The following is a 10,409-nucleotide window of genomic DNA, read 5'->3' as shown; positions in this document are numbered from 1 at the left end:
AAAAATGGTACGTGTACTACTAAAAAAAACACTAAAAATAATGTCATCCAAGATTTTTCAAATTTCTACCCCTAAAAAGTTAAAAAAGGGTTTATGTTTTTTTTTATATACTCGTAATTCGTTCATGTTTTGAGTTACATTTTTGTAAAATGATTATTGGACTATACATAACTCATGCGAAAATATAAATAGAAGGCGGTGAAATAGGTGTTGAAAGTTTACATCGACATTCACGCGGATGAAGTCGCGGGCGTCCGCTAGTTTAAAATATTATCTTACATAGCTGCATTTTAATATGTTCATACGCGATTATTGAAAAATAAATAATAGAACCACTAGAGATATTAGAATAATTAATTACTGATCCAACAAAGTGACGTGTGTAATAATATTATAGTAAAAAAATATATATTATATCTACTTAAAAAATAATAATACAAAACTGTACGGAATTATTTTTGTACAAAAAAATATTATATCATAATATTGTGCCAACTGTACTTTGTATGTAACCTTTCACATTGTTGATATTTCTTGGAAGATACAGTTTCATTTACTGTTATCGAAATAATCTATAGTGTTTTGAAACCAACGTAGAGTATATATATATGTAGGTACTCGTACTTTATAATATTGAATAGAAAGAAACAAGTGCAGTTTTCCAATAGTTTGTTACGAATAATAAATATTTGTTTTTGTTTGCTATATACGCCAACCAGACCCGAACCAAAACCTATTATTTCAAACCTGTATAAATTCATTATTCTCAGTGTAATTTGAAATTTGCAATTTGTTTTTAATATCGTGTTCTAAATTTAAAATAATTATTTTTATTAAACAGTAGTATTTGTTTAACAATTTTTTTTATTTACCTAATAAAAAAAAATTATATTTGCGATTTCTATTTGGTACCTACGCGAAAATGCAAGCGGCGTAGACGTTCAGGCGCCATTTTTCCAAGAAAAATAAGCGCCATCTATGCGCAATTAGTGGAAACTTTTCCTGAAACTACATCTGAAAGCAAAGCTGAAAGTTGAGCTAATTTTTTCAGTTGTACCTAGAGGGCGTTACTAACATTAATACCTAGAGGGCGTTACTCGTTCAGCAGAGAAACGAGAAAGTTAAACAAAGGAGCAACAAGTAGGTATTTCACTATGACCTTATTCAGAAAGTTTGAATCTACAGGTACGATGGGTATAGGAGGTATATATTGAGATCCTTGCCAAGTGATTGCGAGCTCAAGTGAGGTTGGCTGACGCCTCTCCCCATTTTGTAACTTAAGTACTTACAGTTTCTAACATTTCGTATTGTTTCTCGTCTTTTGAGTTAAGTGTGAAATACATTTTTCAATTATTTCTCATAATCTTAGTTCTTATAACGTTATTTCGGAACACGCTGTTAAATAAGCTACAAGTCGACAACCCGCTGTTTCACCCGCATAGTTCCCTATCCCGTAGGCCGTAAGAACATAATATAACCGTTAAAGCCTCAATAGCTCAACGGTAAAAAGAGCGGTCGGATTCATCACTGAGTCATCACCGAAGGGTGGTAGTTCGATCCCCGGTCCGTTGGTCTATTGTCGTGCCCACTCCTAATACAGTCTTTCCCGACCAGTTGGAGGGGAATGGGAATATTGAAATATTTAAAAAGATATGGCAAATATTCTTTTAAAAGAAAATAGTAAAAAAAAAATAGTATGACACTCACTAATAACGTGGCTTTATTGTGGGTAAAACAATTTTCAAAATTGGGTTAGTGGATCTAGACGTTACCCTTTAGAACATCACAAACTTTACCTCTTTACAGTATTAAGATTATGTGCGTTTTACTAGGGGTAAGTTTTGAAATAAAAAGGTAGGTACTTGGTTACTTCGTTATAAACCTATATTCGGCTCACTGCTGAGCTCGAGTCTCCTTTCAGAATGAGAGGGGTTAGGGCAATAGTCTACCACGCTGGCCCAATGAGGATTGGCAGACTTATCACACGCAGAGAATTAAGAAAATTCTCTGGTATGCGTATGCAGATTTCCTCACAATGTTTTCCTTCACCGTTTGAGACACGTGAATTTTTTAATTTCTTAAATATACATAAGATATTAATAATGAGTCTAAAAGAGCTTTTGCATTTTTCTTTCTAGAAACTAATTAGGTTAAAGATGTCAAAATAAACTTTCTTCACGTTTCAGTTTATGAATAAACTATAAAGATCTGGAAAAGTTAGTTAATAAAAAATATGCCAAGTTTCAGAGTAAGTATGGTCAAAAGAATTTTAAATGACCCTCGAGAAATGAGTAAAATCTCAGTTTAATGTCTCTTAAGTCCTGGACTTTAAGTTTTTCAGACTTTTCTTATTCAATAAATCACTGTAATGTTAGTCGAAAGCTTTGGAAGTTTTATAGGCATAATAACACTTTCAGTAACAATGAAGAGAAGTAAAAACGTCTCGTAGCTTTCCGTAACATCTGTCCTTGTATCCTTTGTCTTTATGTATATATACTTACATAGTTTTTTATGAGGATTTCAAATGTATTTTTACGTAATTATGTTACCTACATATAATCAGGGATCCGTAGATAATTTTTTACAACTGATTACTATCAAGTTAGTTTTTGTGAGTAGCTTCATCTCGATGAGACGATCACCTTTTTTATTTACGAAAGTTGTGGTAGCTAAATGAGTTACCAGGAAATAAAAATTTCTGAGCGTCACAACGTGTTAATGTACCACGCAATTTGTAGAAGTTTGTGGCTGTTTAATTGTATAATTATTAATCAACAGTAAACAAACATTTGGTTTGTAATAACTTTACAGTTATTCCCGTTAAGATCAGCCTTTTCACGACCTCTTTATCGCAGTAGTATGCGCGGTAGATTTACTAGACGGAGGTCCTGGGTTCGATCCCCGCCTGAGCCGATTGAGGTTTGCTTAATTGGTCAAGGTCTGGCTGGTAGAAGGGTACACAGGGATACACGTGCGCAAGCACAAAAGCGTAAATTATGACATTTTCAGAACGAAATTCTTGCTCCTTTAATTTTTTAAAAAATTCGATCAAGTGGGAAAAAAAAATGGTTGGCTGGATTGAATTGAAACATTGTAGGGTTTTTGTGGGTATATTGAACAGTAAAAGGCACACTTAACGTCAGTGGTTTCAGCAATATTTTTGATTGGGCGCTTGATTTTCCAAAAAACGACAAAAAGATCTTTTTTGGATGCTTTTTCAAATTCATGTAATGATTGAAAAAAAAATTTTTTTTCAAAATTCAATTGCCAATCCTTGTAGAGAGTTTATTCAAGTTTTTGAAACCAACCTCAAAATTTCTGTGCGATCATTGGTTGCTGAGATATTGGTAATCAAAGACAAAATGATCTTTTTCCATTCAAACATCGATATCTCAGCGAAAAATGCTCGTATCGAGATTTAAAAAAACCGAAATTAAATCTGAATAAACAAGCTATCCGGACCATATGGAGGTTGAGTCGAAAAAATTTTTTCCACGTCCGTAGATTAAAAAAAAAACCAAAAAAATTTCGAAAATTTTTTTTTCGGTGGTTTTCTTATGATTACTCGAAAAATATTTTCAAAAAAAAATTTTCAAACTCAGATCCAAAAACTAAACACTTAGAGCTACAATTTGCTTTTTATTTTTTTTGCTGTACGACCATTTTTGTATAAGTTACAGCCTGTTGAAAATCCCCCAAAAATTTGGATTTTTTTTCTGCTCCCTTAATTTTTATGCATAGTATAGTTTATTACTTTGAACATCAGAAAATAAACTACGTAGGTATCTACTATGTTAAAAGTAATTGATAAGATCATTCAAAATAATTAATGATTCAGAATAAATCATTAATTATGTCAAAACTAATAATTGAAATTCAATTTGCTGCAAAAGCTTTGGTGTGGCTCTTTACAACTACTAGTTTATTAATTATTTCCTAATCAATACTAATATTATAAAGCTGACGAGTTTGTTTGATTGAACGCGCTAATCTCAGGAACTAGTGGTCCGATTTGAAAAATTTCTTCAGTGTGTAGGGTGATAGCCCATTTATCGAGAAAGGCTATAGGCTATTTTACCCCCGTATTCCTACGGGAACGGGAACCACGCGGGTGAAACCGCGCGGCGTCTTCTAGTACTTAATACTCGTAGCAGACTCCTGTCCGTCAGTCCCGCGACTCTATTTCCGTGTAAAAATAGAGTTACAGTTTTTCACAAACCCCTGGATTTTTTCGGGATAAAAAGTAGTCCACGTCCTAATCCATTGTATAAACCTACCTACTACTACGTCCATTCTAATTTAGTAGTTGCCGCGAGACGCTGTAAAAAATACACTTACGCACAAAATTTCGCCTTTATAATGTTAGTGTCATAGTGTGATAATGAAAAATACAAAATTCATTGCACCATCCGTAGAAAACTGTCAAATTTTTAAAATTTCTGAATCAACATTTTCTTCAGGAGTAATAGTAAAAGTACCGACAACCATGTTCAGGCTGGGACATAGTCACACTGCTTAGCATGTATGGTAAGAGTACTTCCTCAGACTCATCATCATATCAGCCGATGGACGTCCACTGCAGGACGTAGGCCTTTTGTATGGACTTCCAAACATAACGATACTGAGCTACCTGCATCCAGTGAATTCCTGCGACTCGCTTATTGTCGTTAGCCCACCTAGTGGGTGGGTCGATCAACACTGCGCTTACTAGTGCGGGATCGCCATTCCAGCACTTAACTCAAGATACAATTACAGAAATACAAGTATAAGCACCAACTGAAAATGTTGTAGAAGAAATCAACTCTTTCCATGAAACGCTTCGGCAAGCTCAAATCCAGGAAGGATAAAACATCGTCGTTATCGGTGATTTTAACGCAAAAATTAGCCAGTTTAAAATAAAAGACAACGAATGACCCTGTAATGGGAAAGAAAAACGAAAGTCGAGGTATACTCATTCAATATTGGAACAAAGATTGTCAATTAAGAACTACTTAAGAGTAAAACAAAAACCTCTGCTACTAAAATCTACTATCTAGATGATTGTAACAAAGAATGTATAATATAAGTAAGTATAATGAATATTACGTAGATGTTCTACGAGTGTCTACCTAGGCGCATAATAAAACAAAGCTAGTCAAATAATATAAAGTTTAAATTATTCTTATTAAGATCTGTGGACAAGAGTCCATTTTGAACAAAGCGAAAAGAAAATGAGGTGCTTTTAGAATTTAAAAGGAAAAGAAAAGTTTAGATTGAGAAGCTATTTAAATAATTACAAAGTAAATTATGCAAACTGGCTTTGCTACATTATTTTATTTTAGTGTTCAGTTGTCATAATAAAAAAAGATTTTAGAATAGGGATGATGACAGTTTTTTAAATTGTATATATATTAAGAGTATGCTAATTGTAAAGCAATTTTGTAAAAGTAACAGGGTATCTGCGATCATTACTTTTTATTCAGAGATCAAATCATTACAGGGATTTAAAGGGTCAGATTTGCGGTACTGCCACGGATCCTTGAAAAACGCCCCATACAAAATGGTACGAATTAATGACGTCGTAGGTACATAATGATCGTTAGATTTGTTTGATTAGTCCTTGTATGGAGTAATTGTGAGAGGGTCCAATGGTATCGGATCACAAATGCCTGGGTTTGAGAAGGTCTTCTTAATATGAAGGTAATTTTAATAATTCTCAGAGAAAGTTAAGTTGCTATACAATAAAATCGTCATCGAAAATCAAAGGATGTTTTATAAATCACTTGGGTCTTGGGAATTCTAAGAAATTCATATTTAATCGAAACAAATAACTGAAATATATAATGAATATTGATCAGAAGCAGACGTTAGTTTGCCGATATTCATTATCTATACTTATAATAAATCTGTAGAGAGGTCAATTCTGTACATGAAATATATTTCCAAAATAACTATCAGGGGGTGATTAGTGATCGATACTGATGCCAAAAATGCAATCAGTAAAATTTTTGTCTGTCTGTCTGTCTGTCTGTCTGTCTGTATGTTCTTTATAGAAACAAAAACTACTCGACGGATTTTAACGAAACTTGGTACAATTATTTAACATACTCCTGGGCAGGTTATAGTATACTTTTCATTACGCTACCATCAATAGGAGCAGAGCAGTGAAGAGAAATGTTGAGAAAACGGGAGAAGTTACTCAATGTTTTAAGATTCCGTCGCGTGTACAGCCTTAATGGTTAAAGCTACATAGAAATCATGTATGAAGGAAATGTTCTCCTTAAAATTATCTATAAAAACACAACAGCATATATATGTCTATCTTTTATGGTTGACTCACAATAACACGTGTAACTCCCGATAGCTTAGCAGTTCTGAGCTTTCTAATTATATTTGTCTACTATTATGTTTATAACACTTATCAGTCATCCCTAATAAGAAAGTTAACATTATTACCTATTCAATAAAAAAAGAATCATAAAAATCGGTAAAGAAACACCAAAGTTATAAATGAAATACGCTAAGCCATCGCGCGTGAATACTAATTCACGCTGTAAGGATTATTTTTGTGTAACGGTTGCCGCGCTCGACGTGACTCGCGGTGGGAGGAATAAATAAAGAAGTGCAGCCTTAATGAGTAGGGTAGGGGTAGGGTAGAGGTAGGTTAGGGTAGGGGTAGTTGAAAGTTTACAACGACTTTCACGCGAAGTCGCGGGCGTCCGCTAGTGAATAGAATCGATTTTTGTATTTTGATAGTAGCAGATACCCGTGACATTGTTCATGGTACCGTTATTTTACAATTTAACGGTGACATTCACAAAAAGTTTTTTTTTCGTTTTTTTATTTTTTTTTTCTTTCTAGTCGGGAAAGACTGTATTAGGAGTGGGTACGTCAATAGACCAACGGGGCAGGGATCGAACCACCACCCCTCGGTGATGAGTTCGTTACCTTACCGTTGAGCTATTGAGGCTATTGAGGAGAGTTGTTAACAGAGAGTTCATAGTAGCATTACAATCTGTTTTTCGCTAATCTCACAGGAACCATGGTTTCTATCGGAACAATCAATACGTTAATCTGGGATTTATAACTTTATGTCAAATGACAAAAACAAAACTTTTGAAACCTATCTGGCACTTATGTAAAGGTAGTAAAAAAGGGCCTAACTAATTTAAAATTTATTTCACAAATCATTGATTTCGTGATTTAACGTTGATCGTCAGTTATCAAAAAATATCTTGACGAGAAAAGAAGGAAAGTTGAAAACTTATTAATTAGGGTTATTTTCTTTGCGCACTTTAAGTAGAAAAGTTCTTTTGCAAATTCACGGTGTCGTAAAGAGTAGGTAATTAATTATGGTGACGTGACAAACTTTCTCTTTAGGCTTTACCGCCATTTATAATGTTAATGTTTTTTTAAGAGAAAATTAGACATATCTTTTAAATATGACCAATGTCACCAATGTTTATATTCCCCTCCAATTAGTCGGAAAAGATTATGTTAGGAATGGGATCGAACCCCCACCTCCCGGTGATGAGCCCGGTACCTTTACCACTGAGCTATCAAGCCTTGTAGTTAAAAACAGACAAAAGTCTAAAGCATATTGTAGGTGGCAGTGGTATGCGTGGTAGATTTACAAGACGGAGGTTCTGGCTTCGATCCCCGGCTGCACCGATTGAGGTTTTCTTAATTGATCCAGGTTTGGCTGGCGGGAGGATTCGGCCGTGGCTAAGACGTACCGCTAAGCGAATTAACGTTCCGGTATCATGTCGTGTAAAAACCGAAAGCGGTGTGGATTTTCACCCTACTCCTAACAAGTTAGCCCGCTTCCATCTTAGATTGCATCATCACTTACCATCACGTGTGATTGTAGTCAAGGGCTAACTTGTAAAGAATAAAAAAACCCACTTTTGGGAAATTCAATTTGTTTTGCAAAATAGGTATATTCATTCAGGAAAATTTGCAAAGCCGTTACGGAGCAATAAGCTAAAATGCCCAAGGAAATGGTTTTCCTCAAGATTAGCCAAGCAAAATGCATTGGGTTCAGTGAAAAATGCACGTCATTAATCATTTATAAGGTTGATGAAGCTTTCTAAGGCTATTTATATCATTTAATATATCTTACGTGGCAGGCAGCCCCTTATAATAAATCGCTTTCTGGATGTCTTTTCCTTTAGTGCGGAATAACAGATAAGAACGTAATGCCTGAAACACATTTTTTTCCTTCAATGATGTTTATTTATTGACTTCTAAATTGTAATGTGTAATCTTAGGAAAATAAATGTTGGTGTTATATCGGTAGCGACCGTTTGCGAAATATTTTATTTATAAAATAAGTCTCTTTACAATTATACTGGGGATCCTGAACTATGTTTAAAAAGCCTGTCTCAGAAATTATTTTAATGACGACTTTTTTTTTTATTTTTTACAAGTTAGCCCTTGACTACAATCTCACCTGATGGTATGTGATGATTGTTTGTATAAAATATAATTATAATCCATGGTAGCGAGTGCTTGCCAGGGATATGTCCAATAGATAGAAACAAAAGCAGTAGAAAAATATTAAAAACTATCAGGAATGTCTCATTATGTATACGTAGGTATAGTATCAAAATACAGCCATGTTACATGGGGGCAGAAGAGCATGGCAGTTGTAGGTACTACCTGCTAGAGTTCGGGCACAGACTTTATTTTTATTTATTTTATTTATACTTTATTGCACAAAACAAAAACAATAACAAAGAAAACAAAAGAAAACATAGAAAACAAGTATGTGCAAAGGCGGTCTTATTGCTTATAGCAATATCTACCAGACAACCTTTGGATAAAGGAATTAATGTAATTAGATACGGGATAGTGCAACAAAAAAAAAAAGAAAAATTATATAATAATAAAAATAGTACATTTATATATACTACATGTGTAAATATAAAATATACATAATAAATAATAAAATACTTTACTATATACCTTGTTCTTTTTATAGTAGTAAAAACTACTATAAAAAAGACAAAAAATTAAATTCAAACCTAACTCATTTATTTCAAGAAGATTCATATTAACAAGCATCTTTGAAATTACAGGTATCTGTTTGTAGTATACAATTTTATTAAATTGCCATCTTTTACAACTCCTAAAAAGCCTCCACAAAAACCTCTTGTTTACCATAACGTTGTCAGGGTTGTTATAAGTGTGCCAACGTCTTAACAGGGCTCACGTGAATGGGAAAGTTTTAATAGTAACAGATAAAATCTTAATTAAGAGAACCTCTCTGTAATGTATGTCTATGTTTTATTATAAAAATGATGAATAAGTAAAATGTAAAGAGTATTTTATGCAAAGAAAAATTCCAATTTACTTAATTAAATAAAATGATCTTAAAAAAGAAAAATGTTTTTCATTTCGTATGTTTATGTTTTTTTTATTTCTAGTGTTTTTATTCAAACATGTGACTGTACCGTTTCACATCCTTTTCTTGGCTTTCTGTATTCAATTATGGGTTGATTTTGAACCACCTCGTGGTTTGCCTCTGGCAACTGATATCAATGTCACTGTTAGGCCGTGCCTCTCTTTTTATAGGAGACCAGTAGATGCCGCGCGGTTTCACCCGCGTGGTTCCTGTTCCCATAAGAATACTGGGATAAAATATAGCCTATAGCCTTTCTCGATAAATGGGCTATCTAACACTAAAAGAATTTTTCAAATCGGACCAGTAGTTCCTGAGATTAGAGCGTTCAATCAAACAAACAAACATCAGCTTTATAATATTAGTTAGATTTTGAGTTTATAGATCCACTACGGTGATCCAATGCGGATTTAACTAATAATAACCAAGTCTGAAAGAAAGGGTTGTAACAGCACTAAGTTCCCATTGCCGGGCTGCTGCTGAGAATTTCTACGACCTAGGATTCGAACCCAGGGCATCATGATTCGAAGCCGCGTCAAATTCTAACAACGTAATTGTTAATTAGGTCCAATTTCATCACTTTCTGATAAATGTCTGATAACTTATGTACAAGTTTTATCTTTGTCATTTGACCAGTGGATTCATCTCTGCCTATGATTCGGAGAACGTAGGTTCGAATCCGGTCCGGGGCACGCTCCTCCAACAAGAAATTAAATATCACTCGTCTCAAACCGTGAAGGAAAACATCGTGAGGAAACCTGCATATCTAATAGGTTTCTTAATTCTTTACGTGTGTGAAGTCTGCCAACCCACATTGGGCTAGCACAGTGGACTACTATATAACGCCTCTCATTCTGAGAGTTGGCACATTCTCAATAGAGAGTCGAATATGGGTTGTTAACGACGATGAAGAAAGTGACAAAACTTAAGGTTATACGATATTTTTTTATTCTTTACAAGTTAGCCCTTGACTACTATCTCACCTGATGGTAAGTGATGATGCAATCTAAGATGGAAGCGGGCTTCC

The sequence above is a fragment of the Bicyclus anynana genome, chromosome 5, assembly GCF_947172395.1.
Source record: "Bicyclus anynana chromosome 5, ilBicAnyn1.1, whole genome shotgun sequence".
NCBI lineage: Eukaryota > Metazoa > Arthropoda > Insecta > Lepidoptera > Nymphalidae > Bicyclus > Bicyclus anynana.
Note: the sequence above shows the minus strand (reverse complement) of the source record.